The sequence below is a fragment of the Cupressus sempervirens genome, chromosome 1 (genome assembly GCF_028749045.1).
Source record: "Cupressus sempervirens isolate cs-2001-9-10 chromosome 1, ASM2874904v1, whole genome shotgun sequence".
NCBI lineage: Eukaryota > Viridiplantae > Streptophyta > Pinopsida > Cupressales > Cupressaceae > Cupressus > Cupressus sempervirens.
The window spans coordinates 216,432,300-216,449,872 of NC_143118.1; positions in this window are offsets into that span (position 1 = coordinate 216,432,300).

Consider the following 17,573-nt stretch of genomic DNA (forward strand, 5'->3'; position numbering starts at 1 on the left):
TCATCTTGTGGGTATCATCACCACCAAGGTTTTCCCTTGTCTAGGGTTTCCCTAGTTAACAAAATGTGGTGTTATGAGTTCTCTCTATGCATGGTTACTTTTACTATTTAGAATTACTTGTTTACTTTCTTATGCATGGTTCAAAGTAATAAATAATATCCACTTGGTAAAAAAAGCTTGTAGAATACATATTCAGACCCCCTCTCAGTATTCCCTATTTTTAATAATTGGCATCAGAGTACAGTTACTTAGAAGAGGCTTAACAACTTGAGTAAGATCTCTATGGATATGGAATAATTGATTAAGAACCTTTAAGAGGGACTTGAGAAAATTGATCTCCTTACTGAATAAAGAGATAAGCTGAAAGATATATATGAAGAATCCAAAGTGTACATTGGACAATTAAAGGACAAGATTGAACATCTTAAATCCAAGCCTGAATCTACTGAATTTGAAATTGGTGATGATGAATATTTAAAACTAAAAATAGAGTACACGATCTTGAATCATGAATTGAAGATTACAAATCTAAAGTTGAGTTTGAAGATTGATCCTAACAAATTTGAATCTAATTTGAAGACTAAAAATTTAGATCTTAGAGCAAATCTAGAAAAAAGGACATCTGAATTTGAAACATTGAAAGCATATCATGAAGAACTTCATAAGTATAACACTATTGTGAAAGGTGAACTAACTCAAAGCAATTTGCAACTTGAAAAACTTTATTCTAGTAGAAAAAAGCTTGATGAACAAATGTTAGTACAAAGACCTACCTATGATAAATCAGTCTTGGTTACCTATCTAACGTGTCTACGAAGATGCCTAAAAGTGGATCAAATTTGAAAGAAAATGATAAATCTTATGATAAATTGAATCTAGTCAATCTTCTGATATATCTAAAGAAGTTGGACAAGACAAGGAAACTAAGAAATTGGATGAACCTAAACAAGTGGAATCTCCTAACGAAACTAGGTATGAATTTTGAGGTAAGTGGTTTTCATGTAATTAAATTGGTCATATGAAAGGAGATTGTGCAAATAATTCATTTAATCATGTTTTATTTTCATAATTGTCATGGTATTGATCATAAATCAACTTATTGTAAGAAACCTATATATGATAATGATAAAATGAATAGTAGAATGTCTAGAAATACTAACCCTGTAGATAGAAAAATCTCTAATGAGAGGACATCAAGAGAAAGAAGAACTTATGAAGAAAGAAAGAAGATCATGTGTTATAAGTGTAACAACTCTGGACACATAGCCCAAAATTGTCAAGCACCTATTGATCAACAAAATCTTAGAAGTAGAACCCTAGTAAGTCAGTTATGCAACAACTTTGGACATATAGTGAAGTACTATAGAATGAGCAAAAGGAACAATGAAAGAAACTTTAGAAACAAAAGAAACAATGGAAGAAACTTTGGAAATAGAAGCGACAATGGACAAAACTTTGAAAATGACAGAAGGAATCATGAAAGGAACTTCAAAACTAAGAAAGATAATGAAGACCAAAGAAATATAGTTAGTGAACTGTGATAAAAACTTGATGAGACATTTGTAAAAAAAGTAACAATTAGATCTGAAGAAAAGTTAGATGATGCAGAGAAAGAAAGATTGAAGTCAAAAATCAAGTATGATTCAACCAAGTTGAATTAAGCTTGTTCACACCACCAATATTTGAAACTTCATTTAGAGATCAAACTATGAGTAGTGAGGTAGAGAGAAGATGTATCTACCGGAATTATTTTAGAATAACTAGGGGGAGGGGGGTTGAATCAGTTACTCGAGTTCCATATGTACAAAAAAAACTTTTTAGAATTTAGTGAACCCATAAAACATTCTCAACCATGCATGCATTCATTGTGTGTTAACTAAAATTGATATGTTACTATTAAATCAACTTGTAGAAATGTAAAGCATGAAACACAACACATTCATTAGCACATTTGACACATTGATTAAACATGGAAACCCAATTTGGAAAAAACCACTAGTAACATGCTACTCCTTTTTCACTCTTCTAAAGTGATGCCCTGTTAAATGCCAACCCTATTAAAAGTTACAATACACACTGTTAAATGTGACCCAGTTAAGGGATTTCAGTCGCCTTGCTAAAAGTGAGCCTTGTTAGAGGAATTTAGGCCATTCACTTGGAATGCCACCCTATTAAAAGATTTTCCAATGACTGATAAGTCAACCTTACTCTAAAGGATTTACCCTAGGCTGATACAATTGTTAGAAAGTAATAGTAGAGCTTTGATCTAATACAACTTACAACTTTACTTGCAGATTATAGATCAATGTTCGATCCTCAACTTTGCTTGGCTTTTAATCTTTGTAGCTCTGATAGCTTGTTCATCCTTCAAGAATTCATCCTCTTTAAGCCTTCTAGCTCAGTATGCCATTGCAGACTTCTTCACTTGGGTCACTTGATGAAGCACAAACCTTTTCGTTCCCCTTATCATATTTTTGCATCAAAACTCTCTAACTCTTTGCTTCATGACCAAAAATTCCTATGTACAGGAAATTAGAACATTTTCCTCCTCATTATCCATCATCAAAATTAGGGTTTTTAATCGATTAAGTAGGATATAATGTATCTACCCCATATCTTGTCTTTTCTATAAACTTCTCTTAGAATCCATTTGAATTCACCTTCAAAATAGTTTACATAAGATTTTGTGCCACCAAATCATCAATCTTATCTTCCTCCTAATTCACAAGTTCCAAGAAAATAAACTTGTCAGCTTTTATTGGATGAATCTTTGATCTTTGTCATAATGCAACAACTCGACATTATCAATCTTCTGATGCTCAACACATACTGCATGACTCGACATTATCAATCTTCTGATGCTCAGCACATACTGCATGACTCAACATCAACTATAAAATCACTTGGCATCAACTAGATTTTACTAGTGCTTGACATCAACTAAAAATTACTCGACATCTACTAACTTGCTCGACATCCACAAGAGTTTAACTGGCACATACTGTGTTACTCAACATCAACTAGATTTTATTGGTGCTCGTCATCAACTAGAAATTACTCAGCATCTACTAACTTTCTTAGCATCCACTAGAGTTTTCTTTCGCTCAGCTCCAACTAACTTTTTGCTTGGTTTGCACTAACTTTGCTTGGCACATACTATCCACTTGGTCAAGCTTGGAAAATGAACTTTTTTTAACTTTATTCTTCTAAACTTCTAAGTGTAGCTAGTCATTTTGTAACCTCAAGTAGATCATCAAGACATTATGTTATCACTATCTTAGTTGATTCTCATACTTCAATACATTATCATAAATCAACATTTCCTCTAGGTACTTTTGTTACATCTTGTTGATTAAATCCTCCTCATCAATCAACTAAGTGATAGTACTTGAAACATATAAGCAATTGTCTTACCAACATATAACTGGTTTGACATCAATGACAAAACAATGATTATAACACACAATCTTCTTCAACAAACTTTCTAATTAAATGACCTTTTTAATCAGATATCAACAATCTCCCTCTTTGGCATTGATGGCAAACCAAACTGATCAACCACTTAAACAAATGATGAATGTCTTGTACCATCAAATTAACTAGGTTAAAATAGTAAGACAATACCAAAAAGAAAACTTGTGGTTGTAATTTCTCCCTCTATCATCAACTCCTTCTAATTAGGTTACAAAATATAACTCCCTCATTTTGTTCTGATCCTTCCTTTGACTATTTTTTTCTTTCTCCCTCTTTCTTTCATTTAGTCTTCTGATCTTTTGATGATGCACTCTCTCCATTGTCCCTCTTGCACCTAATCGGTTTAATGTACTTTCTCCCTCTTTGACAACAATTTTAAAGACATATACTCAATGCTTGGCATCATTAATATATGCAGATATAGGCTTTTGTGGGTTCTTCAATTTTCTCCCTCTATCACCTTGCTTTTGATTGATTTGTAATTTTAGTTCTATAATTACTTTAGGCAATTTCTAAAGTAAGGTCCATTGCATCAATTTTTATGAAATGAATATCAAATTGTTTGATGTAGAGTACTCCATCTATCTTTTACATAGCCTTTGATAGGGGTGTCACCCCTAATTTTCCTCTTAGGTACTCATAAGCATCCTTAGGTAATGCTTTTGTGAAGATATCATCAATTTTCTCCTTTGTGCTAATATATTCCATCTTCAATTCTTTATCTTAAACCAATTCCCTTACATAATGATACTTGATTGCAATGTGCTTTTTCTTTGTATGCATCACAAGATTCTTTGATATATTGACAGCACTTGTGTGATCACAATAAAGTGTCACTAGTTCTATTATTTCTTCCTTCATTCCCTTAAGTAGCTATGTAATCCATACAATGTTTGTGCAATTAATAGCAACAACAACATACTCTACTTTAGTAGTAGATTGGGAAGTACAACTCTACTTCTTGCTAGTCCATGTAACAAGTCTTTTTCCTAAGAAGAATGCTCCTCCACTGGTGCTCTTTTTTTCATCAATATTTCTAGCCCAACCAACATCATTGTAGGCCTTTAGTTCAAACTTTTCATTCTTCTTATAGTATAAACCAAACTCTTCTGTTCCATTCAAGTATCTTATTATCCTTTTCATGGCCATCAAGTGATTCTCTCTAGGATTAGCATAGAATCTTGCAACTATCCTCATAGCTAATGCAATATTAGGTCTACTGTGTACTACATATTGCAATTTGCCAATCATGGATCTATATAATGTTTGATTTACATTGGCTAAATCATCATTCTTTGATAGCTTGAGTGTTGTCACCATAGGTGTACTTACCAGTTTTGAATCCTCTAGTCCAAATGTCTTCAATATCTCTTTGACATATTTTGACTAAGTGATATATACACCATATTTCATTTGATATACTTGTAATGCCACAAAGAATTTGATCCCACCAAACATTGACATTTCAAATTCTTGCTTTATCTGATTTGCAAAATCCTTACACAAAGCATCTTGTCCTCCAAATATGATATCATCAACAAATATTTTACATAATAGTATACCTTTTTCTTTATCTTTCTTCATGTACAAATTTCTATTATCATCCATCCTTTCAAATCCAATATTAACAAGATAAGTATGAAGTCTTTCACACCATGCTCTTGGTGCTTGTTTCAATCCATACAGGGCTTTGTGCAATCTATATACCATGTTTTTATTATTTTTATCAGCAAAACCTTCTAGCTATTCTATGTAGAATTCTTCTTCTAATATGCCATTCAAAAATGTAGACTTGACATCCATTTGATAAACTTTGAAACCTTTGTAGGAAACTTTGAAACCTTTGTAGGAAACATAAGCAAGTAGAATTCTCACTCTTTCCATTCTTGCAACAGGGGAAAATGTTTCACCATAGTCAATTCCTTCTTCTTGTGCACAACCTTTGAAAACTAGTCTTGCTTTGTTTCTTGTCACTTCACCATTCTCATCTAACTTATTTTTGAATAGCCATTTTGTGCCAATCATATTCTTGTCTTCTGGTCTAGGAACTAGACTCCAAGTCTTGTTCTTCTCTATCTACTAAATTTCTTCTTCCATAGCCTTGTACTAGTCATCATCTTCCAATGCATCTTTCACTATCTTAGGTTCCTTCATGCTTAACAAACATGTTTCGCTTCTCAATCTATTTCTTGTCATTGGCCTTGCATCTTTGTCTCCAATGATTTGATCTACAAGATGATGCCTTTTGACATATTTGGATAGTCTAGGCTTAGTTGTTGTAACTACATTCTATCTTTTAGCTTCAATGTCACTGTGTACATCTCTGTTAGGTGTTTTAGCATCTCTTTCATGTGTGCTAATCTCAGTGTCAGATTGTGCATTTTCCTCATTTTGCAACTTGGCGTCTGAATGCACCTCAACATTCACAACTTGTGACTCGTAGTTGTTGAGACTTGTTGTTGGTTTGCAACATGATTTGTAGCATCTTCTTCAGTAGGCATTCCTTCATAATAGTATACAAATGATTTGTATTCTTCTAGTTCTTTTGTGGGTTCAGCCTCATGTACTTCTGTAAACTCATCAAAATTCACATTCACACTTTCCACAATTTTGTTAGTGTTAGTATTTAAACACTTATAAGCTTGTGGAGTAACCAAGGAATATACCTTCTTCACTTTTTGCATCAAAATTTCCACTCCTAACTTCTTTAAGAATATAGCATTTTCTTCCAAGTACCTTAAAGTATTTTACATTAGGTGGATATCCATACCATAGTTCAAAAGGTGTTGAATGAGTACCTTTCTTGACTTGCACATGGTTCAAGGTGTATACAATAGTACTTACAGCTTCTCTCCAGTGTTTCAGAGAAACATTCTTCTCCATCATGAGTGTTCTAGCATAGTCCATTGTAGACATGTTTCTTCTTTCAACAGCTCCATTTTGTGGAGGGGTCCTAGGTTCAGATGTCTATCTTTTAATTCCTCTATCATTACAGAACATCTCAAACTCATTTGAAGTGAATTCTCCTCCTTTGTTTGATCTAAGCATTTTAGACTCTTACCTATTTCTTTTTCAACTCTTGCTAAGTACCACTTAAACATTTGAAAAGCATCTGATTTTTGTTTTAGAAACATGACTGTCATCATCTTAGAGTAATCATCAACAAATAATATTATATAGTTATCTCCTTTGTAACTTTGCACTTCAACATATCCACACAAGTCAGTATGAAAAATTTCAAGTATTTCCTTAGAGGTAGAAGCTTTACTTTTAAAGCTTGACTTTTTCATCTTGCCTAGCTGACATTATTTGCATATTATATTTTCTAGTTTCTTCAACTTAGGTAGACCTCTAACTCTTTTCATGTTACTGATACTAATTTGATTATCAAAATTAACATGACATAATATCTTGTGCCAAAGCCATACATCATCAAATTTTGCAATAAGACAAGTAGCATCCTCTATATCTAGATAGAACATATTACTTCTAGTTTGATCACCTTTTCTAATCAAGTTTCCATTTGTATCATATATCTTGGCTGATTTATTTTCAAACTCAACTTTGCATCCCAAATTATTCAATTGTGACACACTTAACAAGTTATAATTCAATCCTTCAACATAATAAGCATTGTCACATGAAATATTGTTTGTGAGTTTGATAGACTCTTTTCCTTTTATCAAACATGGTGCATCATTACCAAATCTTACACTATTTCCATCATAATAGGTTAAGGTAATGAACTTAATTTTGTCTCCATTCATGTGATGTGAGCATCCACTATCAATGATCCATTTTTCATTCTTATTTACACAAGTCATAAGTGTAGTTGCCTCATCCTCATCTGATTCATCTTTCATTGCAACATATACCACTTCATCATCATTTTCATTAGAGTCATGTTCATCAATAATGTAGCATGACTTCTTACCTTTGTCTCTATAGTCTCTTCCATCATCTTCTCTTCTATTTTTGTGCTTGTTTCCTTCTCTGTAGTTCTTCTTCTGTCTACATCTTGCAAAAATATGACCAACTTCATTGCAATTGAAACAAATAATAGGTAACTTACCTTTGAACTTTCCTTTTCCTCTATGAAATCTTCTAGCTAACAATGCTTCCAATTATTCAATGTCTTCCTCATATGTGTTACTATCATTGGATGCATACTTTATTTTTCTTTTCTTCTTCTTTTTTTTTACTTCCTCAAAATCTTTTAATAACAATTTTTCTTTAAAAGCTAATTCAATACTCTCTGGTCTATAGTTATAAAAAATTAGATAGCTAAAAAGCAGTGAGTCTTCCTACCAAACCTTCAAGGGTTAGATCATTTCCTGGTATACATATTAACTCTTGGATTGTAGATAATTTAATGGCATACATAGGCAACAATGTTCTCAAGACTTTACTTAGCACAATATCATCATCTATTTTACCAGTGGCACCTTTTATTGCGCTAACAACTTCTTTTATTCTCACAACATATTGAGAAATATTCTCACCTTCCATTCTCATGTCATCAAACTTACCTCTAAGGCTCTCTGACTTGGCTCTTTGAACATTTTTGTCTCCTCCATAGATGGTGTCTAGGGAATCCCACATCTTTTCTACACTATTAAGGCCTTTGATATCATCAAATTTGGCATAGCTTAGGGCAAAGGAAATCTCCAACATCACCTAATTGTGTTCTTTCTTTTTCTTAAAATCTTTAGCAGTTAGAGCTCCCGTTGGATTAGCGTGTTTCACTGCAATGCTAGATTGTGCATAATCTCCAAGTCCTCCAAGGTGTAGCTTCATCAAAATTTTCCATGCAAAAAATTTATCTCTATTGAGCTTGAGTACCTCTCTTTTTTAATCTTGATCTTTATGCTTCTAGTACCTTAAAACTAATCCTCTTAAGCAGATGGCTCTGATACCAATTGTTAGAATTCTTTTAGAATAACTTGGGGGGGGGGGGGGTGAATTAGTTATTCAAGGTCCAAATGTACAAATAAAACTTTTCACAATTCAGTGAACTCATAAAACATTATCAATCATGCATGCATTCATTGTGTGTTAACTAAAACTGATATGTTACTGTTAAATCAACTTGTAGAAATGTAAAGCATGAAACAGAACACATTCATCAGCACATTTGACATAATGATTTAACATGGAAACCAAATTTGGGAAAAACCACCAATAACATGCTACTCCTTTTTCACTATTCTAAAGTGATGGCCTGTTAAAGGCCAACCCTATTTAAGGTTACAATACACCCTGTTAAATGTGACCCAATTAAGGGATTTCACTCACCCTGCTAAAAGTGGGCCTTGTTACAGGACTTTAGGCCATTCACTTGGAATGCCACCTTGTTAAAGGATCTTCAATGATTGTTAAGTCAACCTTACTCCAAAGGATTTACCCTAAGCTAATACAATTATTAGAGAGTAACAATAGAGCTTTGATCTGATACAACTTACAACCTTACTTGTAGATTACAGATCACTATTCAGTCCTCAACTCTTCTTGGCTTCTAATCTTTGCAACTCTAATAGCTTATTCACCCTTTAAGCAATCATCCTCTTTAAGCCTTCTAGCTTAGTATGCCATTGCATACTTCTTCACTTGGGTCACTTGATGAAGCACAACCCCTTTCCTTCTCCCTATTAGATTTTTTCATCAAAACTTTCTAACCCTTTGCTTCATGACCAAACATTCCTATATATAGGAAATTAGAACATTTTCCTACTTATTATGCATCATCAAAATTAGGGTTTTTGATGGATTAAGTAGGATACAATGTGTCTACCCCATATCTTGTCTTTTCTAGAAACTTCTCTTAGAATCCATTTGAATTTGCTTCCAAAATAGTTTACATAAGATTTTGTGCCACCGGCTCATCAATCTTATCTTCCTCTTGATTAACAAGCTCCAAGAAAAGAAAATTTTCAGCTTTCATTGGGTGAATCTTTGATCTTTGTCATAATGCAGTAGCTCGACATTATCAATCTTCTGATGCCTGGCACATACTGTGTTACTCAACATCAACTAGATTTTACTGGTGCTCATCATCAACTAGAAATTACTCAACATCTACTAACTTTCTTAGCATCCACTAGAGTTTTCTTTCACTCAGCTCCAACTAACTTTTTGCTCGGCTTGCACTAACTTTGCTTGACACCTACTATCTACTTGGTCAAGCTTGGCAAATGAACTTTTTTTAACTTTATTCTTTTGAACTTTCTAAGTGTAGCTAGTCATTTTGTAACCTCAAGTAGATCATCAATACATTATGTTATCATTGTCTTAACTAATTCTCATAATTCAATACATAATCATTACTCAACCTTTCCTCTAGGTACTTTTGTTACATCTTGTTGATCAAATCCTCCTCATCAATCAACTAAGTGATAGTACTTGAAACATATAAGCAATTATCTTACCAGCATATAGTAGGTTTGATATCAGTGAAAAAATAATGATTGAAACACACAGTCTTCTTCAACAAAATTTCTAATCAAATGATCTTTTCAATTAGATATCAACATCATCTAGATGCATTTAGATTGTAGCTAAGATCGCTTACAATTTGGAGCTTATTGAAACAAGTTATGAAGGAAATAAAAGTTATTATTACAATAGAGGAAGTTTATTCTTTGACAGAAGATGAAATATATGTTTTCACAATAAATTTCATGGAGCAAATTTTTATGGAGCATTTTTATGATGAAATGAATCTATGGTTAACCTTAGGTAGCATTTGAAGGTCAGACATATGATTTTGAGTAGATATTTGATTTCATAATGAAATTAACAACTTTTTAGATTTGGAAAAGTATGCAATTAATGAAAATTCAAGTTGGATAAATAAATAGAGTACAGAATTGATTATTTCCACATTGCAATTCTCTCAGAAGCTTAGAGCATTTAGAAGTGATTTTGAGCAAAACTCTACTTTTGAAAAGTTATTTTATCATTTTTTGTACATAATTTCTTCGATAATTTCTATTTGGTGAAATCAAGGATATGACAGTAGTTCATAATGTTGAGAATATTGAGAGACCCCAATTGAAGGTTGTCCCTGTGAAACCCTTAGAAGGAAACCTTAATTCAGCTCTATCAACAACTCCAAACAATGTAGTTTACTTGGAAGACATAGGAAACTATTCTTCTAGCAAGTTTGAAATTGTTGGAGCTGATTTTATGAACAAGAATATGGAAATCATTTTCAACCATGATATAACTGTGAAGCTTTGACTTGAACATCTAAAAGATTTAGATTTATTTAGTTATTACTTCTATAGTGAACTTGATACCAAAGAATGGACTCAAATTATATCAAGCAAAATTCACAATTGGAAGTTTTGGATGGGAGACAATGTAGTTGACATTTCTACCAACCTTATTCATGAGGTTATTGGTCTTAGCAAACAAGGCAGTATACCCATTGGTGAGAGATTAGTCAAGAAGAAAGCTAAACTCAATACTAACATTTTTTATAATAGGAAGCAGTGAAGATCAACACCATCAAACATTATGATGTGAGATTCTTGAGAAAAATCATTGCATATTCTATTTGTGCAAGTCCTAAGAGTGATGAGTTGTTAGGAGGCTTTATCTATGTAGCCTACAAGATTTCTATTGAGAAAGAAAAAGTAAAAATGAGTGAGATTTTGAGAGTACAACTCCTTGAGAATTTGGAAAAGATTAAGAGAACTAAGAATGCTATATTTAGATTTCAGTTAGTAATCAATCATATTTTATTTCATGTACTTAAAATATTTCCATTTCTATTAGTTACAAAGATTATGAATAGTGACATATGTACTATGGATAAGATAACATATGTATGTAAAAGGCATCTTGCTGATAAAATCTTAGATAGTGGCAATTTAATTATGACAACATTTTAGAATGAAATGAAACAAAGATTTATAATTGCACCAGCAATTGTTGATAGATTTAAGGTTGCCATATGTTTTATGGTAGATACAAACCTAACTTATGTTGAAGCAATAGAACCAAGGGAAACATTTCTTGAACCCTTAGGTTATGAATTGAAGGATGATGTAGCTATTGGTTACATTGATCTATTGTTGAACTCCAAAAAGGACCAAGCTTCATATAGATTTGGAACATATGAAGAGTTAACTCAGTTAGCTTGCCAGGCATCTTTAGAAAAAGCATCTCATAAGAAGGTTGAAACTATAATGAAGAAAACATTATTTGAGGCCGGTATGTCAGAAGAAGAATTATAGGCAGTCAGATAAAAATTCTCTAGGCTAAAACAAACTAGTGAACAAGGTGTCATGTATGTGGCATCTCTATCAATTGGTCAAGCATTAGATGTATCCATTGCAGTGACTCCTACAGAGCAGAACATCCCATAAGTTGTTGTATCAACCGAGCAACTTAGTGAACCCAAAAGAAGTTTGAAAGGATAGTAGACTCACTATAAGTCAAAAAGAGTTAAGAAACTAGCTACTAGACCTAAGAAAAGGAAGAAAACATTGTTGAAAATTGCAAATTCTAGTGAGGAAGATGATGAGGAACAAGAAGTTAAACAACCAGAAAAGGTTATTGTTTCTAAGCAGCTAATAGGTAAAACAAGGCAACCCTGGAAACTAAAGATAGAAAAGATTAACACAACTATTGCCAATGAACAGAAATTTTTGCAAATGAATAATTTTTATGATTTGTACAATGATGTTGTGAAAGAGCAGATTGATATCTCTATAGTGATATATATGATTCTTAACAATTTGAAACTTGAAGACATTGAAGGCATTGTGAATCAAAAATTCTATAACAAACTTATAGCAAAGAAGACATTAGTTCATGAAGAAGACATGGGACTTTGGAAATCCATGATAAGAACTATGTGCACAACTAATGATGAAGAAGAAATCATGAAATTGATGAACTATCTAGCACCTTACTTATGAAGTAAGATGAGGTGATTTCTATTAACGGGAGGTGAGAAGAATGCCATAAGAATTGAAATAGCTGCAACCATCAACAAGATGATGAGTGAGCTAATGACAACACCTACCAATTCAGAGAAAACTTCAAAAGTATCAATAAGTGGTGATATAATGCAAATTAATAAAACTAATATTACTATTAATATTGAAGATGATCCTTTTAATTAGCCTGAGTCCCATTCCAAAAATATTCAAGATCAGTTAAAATTGATCGAGGAGGAGAAAAGTCAGTCATAAGAGGAAAAGAAAAAGGTTGAATAAGCTAAGTTGAAGTTTCCTAAAGAAGAGAAGAAGCTAGAAGAAGAAAAGAAAGAACAAGAAAGGAAAGAAAAAAGAAGAAGGAAGAAAAAGAGATAAAAACAAGGGAGACAACATAGAAGAAACAAAAGGAAGATGAGACTAAAGAATCTAGCTCATCCACTCCACTATATTTTTCTGACTTTATAGGTGATGATGATGATCAATTTGACTTGATCTTATCTTTGACAAAATTGATTGAGAAGAATAGGAAAATCAAGAGTCTACAAAGAGCATTAATGGAGGTGACTGACATATTGCATTGGACTCTTGAAGCCAAACATATAGAAGCAGACCCCAAATAGAGAGCCAAAGTCATACTAAAATCTTTTGATGATGAATTTACCAATTTGTTAATTGTTGTAGAATCTAAGACTCAAATTTCTCATGGTGCTAATCTTTTTAGCACTATTTGTCAAACCATAAAGAATGATTTTTTGAGTCTTGATACCTATATCAAGAAACTCTAAAGATGTCAATAAGATGGCAAGGTATTGCACATAAAATGTAATTTATCTCATAGGTTAACTAAAGTTTTGGATAACAATATGGAAGGGAAGATGAGTGAGCTGGAAGCTCTGACAAGTCAATTACAACAACCCTCTAGAAAAGTTGATGATTTTGAATGACAAGTTGTCAGTGTTCACATTGACATTAGGAAACTACAACTTGAAAAAGAGAAAATTTTGAGAAGATTATAAGATTTTAGAGAATCTATAGCTTTGAAACTATTGACCATTGAGAGACAATTGGGGGAATGTGTTAAAGCAAAGGACACTTATACGAATTTCATATATTTTGACTTTAATGCAGTTGATATTGCATCATATGCCTTATGTGAAATTATCACTACTATCGAACTAGTCAAGGACACATGGGTGAAAGGATGGATAGTCTAAAGGAAAATTTTGATGATTGCATGAAGATGATATTAGCTTGAGGTAGCAAGACATAAATTTTGACAGTTTTTGGACATTCTGACCTTTGTCATTGATGTCAAAGGGGGAGAAGTTGTATGAAAAAATTGTAAGTTATGAATTTTATAGTCATGTCAAAAGGGGGAGCATTTGTAATAAATGAAGTTGAAGCATTTGTCATAGATGGTAAGTGTAGTAATGTTGCAAGTTTTTGTAAAGTCTTTGATACTTAGTCAATTTTCATAATTTGTAGCCATCAATGCTAAAGCGGGAGATTGTTGACAATTGGCTATATGTAGATATGTAAATTTTGTCATTAATGGCAACACATGATGTACATGCTTGTAGAAAACCTCAAAAATAAAGATACTTAGCTTTTTGGTACTCAGAAAATTGTCCAAGTATGGAAATGGTTTACAACAGTGTATTGTTTTATGTATAACTTGTTTATATGATGTTATTCTTGAGAGAGAAAATATATAGGAATAATATACATGTTGATGATGATGTGTATAACCTCAGAAATTAGTACATAAAATATGAAAAAGAGATATTAAAGATTTATAGAACATCAGAATGAAAGGTAAAGGAATTATTTTGTTTACAAAACAATTACTTGACTAATTAGGGATGACATCCTAGATGTTTAATCTATAGTGGAAATTTTATTGGGTCTTAGCTAAGCTAGCAGAAATTTATGAAAAGGCATGGTATTTATACAAAGAAATCTTGCAAAATCATGAGGAAGTGAATTGTGAAGTTATATGTGAAGTGATATGTGAAAGTTGTGAATGTGAAGTTTTGTATCATAGGCAAAAGTGCATTTTGATAACTTGATTTTGTGATTCAAGATTGAGATGAAGGAAGGTACAACATCTATAATACTAGTACTTGTTTGGATAGTGAGCTCTTCTTGTAACTAAAAGTGCATGTTTGGGTAGTGACCTCTTCTTATACACATTGTACCACAACTCCCAACAGGGATTCAAAGTCTCCTAACAGGGACTCATATGTACTGAATGAGTTTATAGACTCCTAATAGGGTCCATCCTCTAACAAGGAACATTTATGATGGGGACACAACCCAAGAACAGAATGGACAAAATAGGAAAGGGAAAATTTTATTAACTGTGAAAATATGCTAGTACACTTAGTACAGAGAAACAAACTCCAAAACATGCCCTATGGGCTTACAATAGCGTAAATCTGGAGATAAATTCTTCTCCTAGTACCTTCTCTCAAACTTCACTCCCAACTGCCTTTTACAATGCCAAAAATGTTCTTAAATAGACCCCAGAGGGTTAAGGATTAGGAATACATTCTAGAAAGTGCTAGTTGACATCCACCGACCAAATAGAAGGCTCTAGAAGTCACATTAGAAGTCGGCACAAGATTAGAAGAATCCAAAAATGGTAACCAAACTTTCGGGAGGCATAACTTTTGAACCGTAGCTTCGATTGACGAACCGTTTACATTTCTGGAAAGCTCTCGAAGTGCTCTATAGACCTATATAAAAATTTACCCATCTTCCATTTTTTGGCCTTGTTTAAGGTCATTTAATGCCCCTAACCTGACTTTGAAGCATTCTTAGGATGTCTCCAGAAACTGAAAAATTGTGATAACTTTCAAACCGTGGGGCCTTTTGACCTGATTCTTTTTTTGGAATGCTCTAAATTACAATGACAATCATCTGACCAATTTACACCTTCTAGTTCACCAAAATGATGGCTCAATTACATACTCCTATTTTTATGGCATTTAGACATATCCCAAGGTGTTCAAATACTCTATCCTAGAACACTGATAGTGGAATTGTGAGAGTTGGAACCTTTATTTGACCCAAATGGGTATCCAAAAATGAAAACACATGAAACAAAAACTAAGTCTAAGTACATATTTTTTGGGTGACATAGGATTGCCCTTATACCTCAAGATGCTCCTACATCAGACACCCAGGGTAGATTGAAAAGTGACCTTGTCACTTTATGAATGGTAGAGGAAATCCCAAATGGGAAACCTCAGCTGCTGATATCCAAGTTGAGTCCTCTATTGGCCATCCTTTCCACTTGACTAGATACTCTTCATATTGCCTATTTCTAGTACTCTTACCCACACGACTATCCAAAATCTCCTCTATCTCCTCCTTCTTAGAAGTAGGAATTGGACATGGCTCTAACATTAGCTCCTCATTGCACCATCATCATGATACTCTGTTAAGTTGACAATGTTGAAAATAGGAGAAATGTGAATACCATTTGGCAACTCTACTTCATATGCATTTCTTGAGTCATGTTTCTTCAAAATTTTACAGGGGCCAAATTTCTTCATCTTCAGCTTGTTGTAAGTACCGACTAGAAATATTTCTTTTCTTAAGTGTACCATGACTAGATCCCCTACTTGGAACTCCTTATGTCTTCTCCTTTGATCAGCCCTAGCTTTATACTATTGGTTCATCTTGGTAATGTGTGCCCGGACCTCTTCATGTAGATGCTTGATATGTTCAACAAATTCTTTAGATTCAACACTTGTCCTCTCCCCTTGCTCTATCTTCGTCAATTCTAGTGTAGTCCTTGGGCTACTTCCATATACAATTTGGAATGGTGATCTACCAGTACTCCTATTTATAGAGTTATTGTAAGAAAACTCTGCTTGTGGTAGAATCAAATCCCACCCCTTGGGCTTATCCCCAACTAAACATCTTAGCAAATTGCCCAGACTTCTGTTTACCACTTCTATTTGGCTGTCAGTCTGCGGGTGATGTGTGGAACTAAATTTCAAGTCTGTTCTCAACTTTTTCCACAATGTTCTCTAGAAATACCCCACAAATTTAGTGCCTCTGTCAGAAACTATACTCCTTGGGAGGCCATGTAGTCTTACCACCTCTCTAAAAAACAAGTCTGCAATATGGACAACATCATGAGTTTTGTGGCATGGAATGAAATGTGCCATTTTGGAGAACCTATCAACCACCACAAATACTGAGTCATTACCCCTTTGTGTCCTCGGCAATCCAAGAATAAAATTCATACTTATGTCCTCCCATGGCTTTTATGGAACATGCAATGGCTGATATAGTCCAATATTGTGACTAAATCCCTTGGCAACTTGACAAATCTGACAACTCTGTACAAACTTCTTCACATCCTATGAAATCTACGGCCAAAAATAATGTTCTCTAAGAATCACAATGGTCTTATCTTGGCCAAAATGTCTTGCCATCCCTCCACTATGTTTCTCCTTAATCTGATTTTCCCTCATGGAACTCCTTGGAATGCATAATTGACAACCCTTGAATAACATACCATCCTGAATCAGATAGTCTAACCACTATCTACAACAACAAGCTCTTTACAAGCTTTCCATGCTTCAACAAAATCAAGATCCTTAGGGTATAGATTCTTGAGTTCATCAAACCCAACTACTTCAACCTGCATTACTGTAAGCAACAACTGTCTCCTACGTAGTGCATCTGCAACCCTGTTAGATTTTCCACTTCTATGCTTCAACACAAATGTATAGCTCTGCAAGAACTCTACCCACTTCATATGCCTTTGATTCAATTTACCTTGGCTATTTAGGTACTATAACACCTCATGATCAGTATATAAAACAAATTCCTTTGGAAATAAATAATGCCTCCATTTCTTTAAGGCTTGAACTATTGCATAGAACTCTTGATCATAAATAGAATACTTCTTTTTTGCATCATTCAATTTCTCACTAAAATATGCAATAGGCTTACCTTCTTGGTTTAATAAAACCCCAATAGCACTGCCACTAGCATCACAATCCACCTGGAACACCTTTCTAAAATTTGGAAGTGCCAACATAGGTTGTTCTGTCACCTTCTTCTTCAACAATTCAAAACTTCTCGTAGCTGCCGCAATCCATTTGAACTCTTTTCTATCCCTTCTTATTG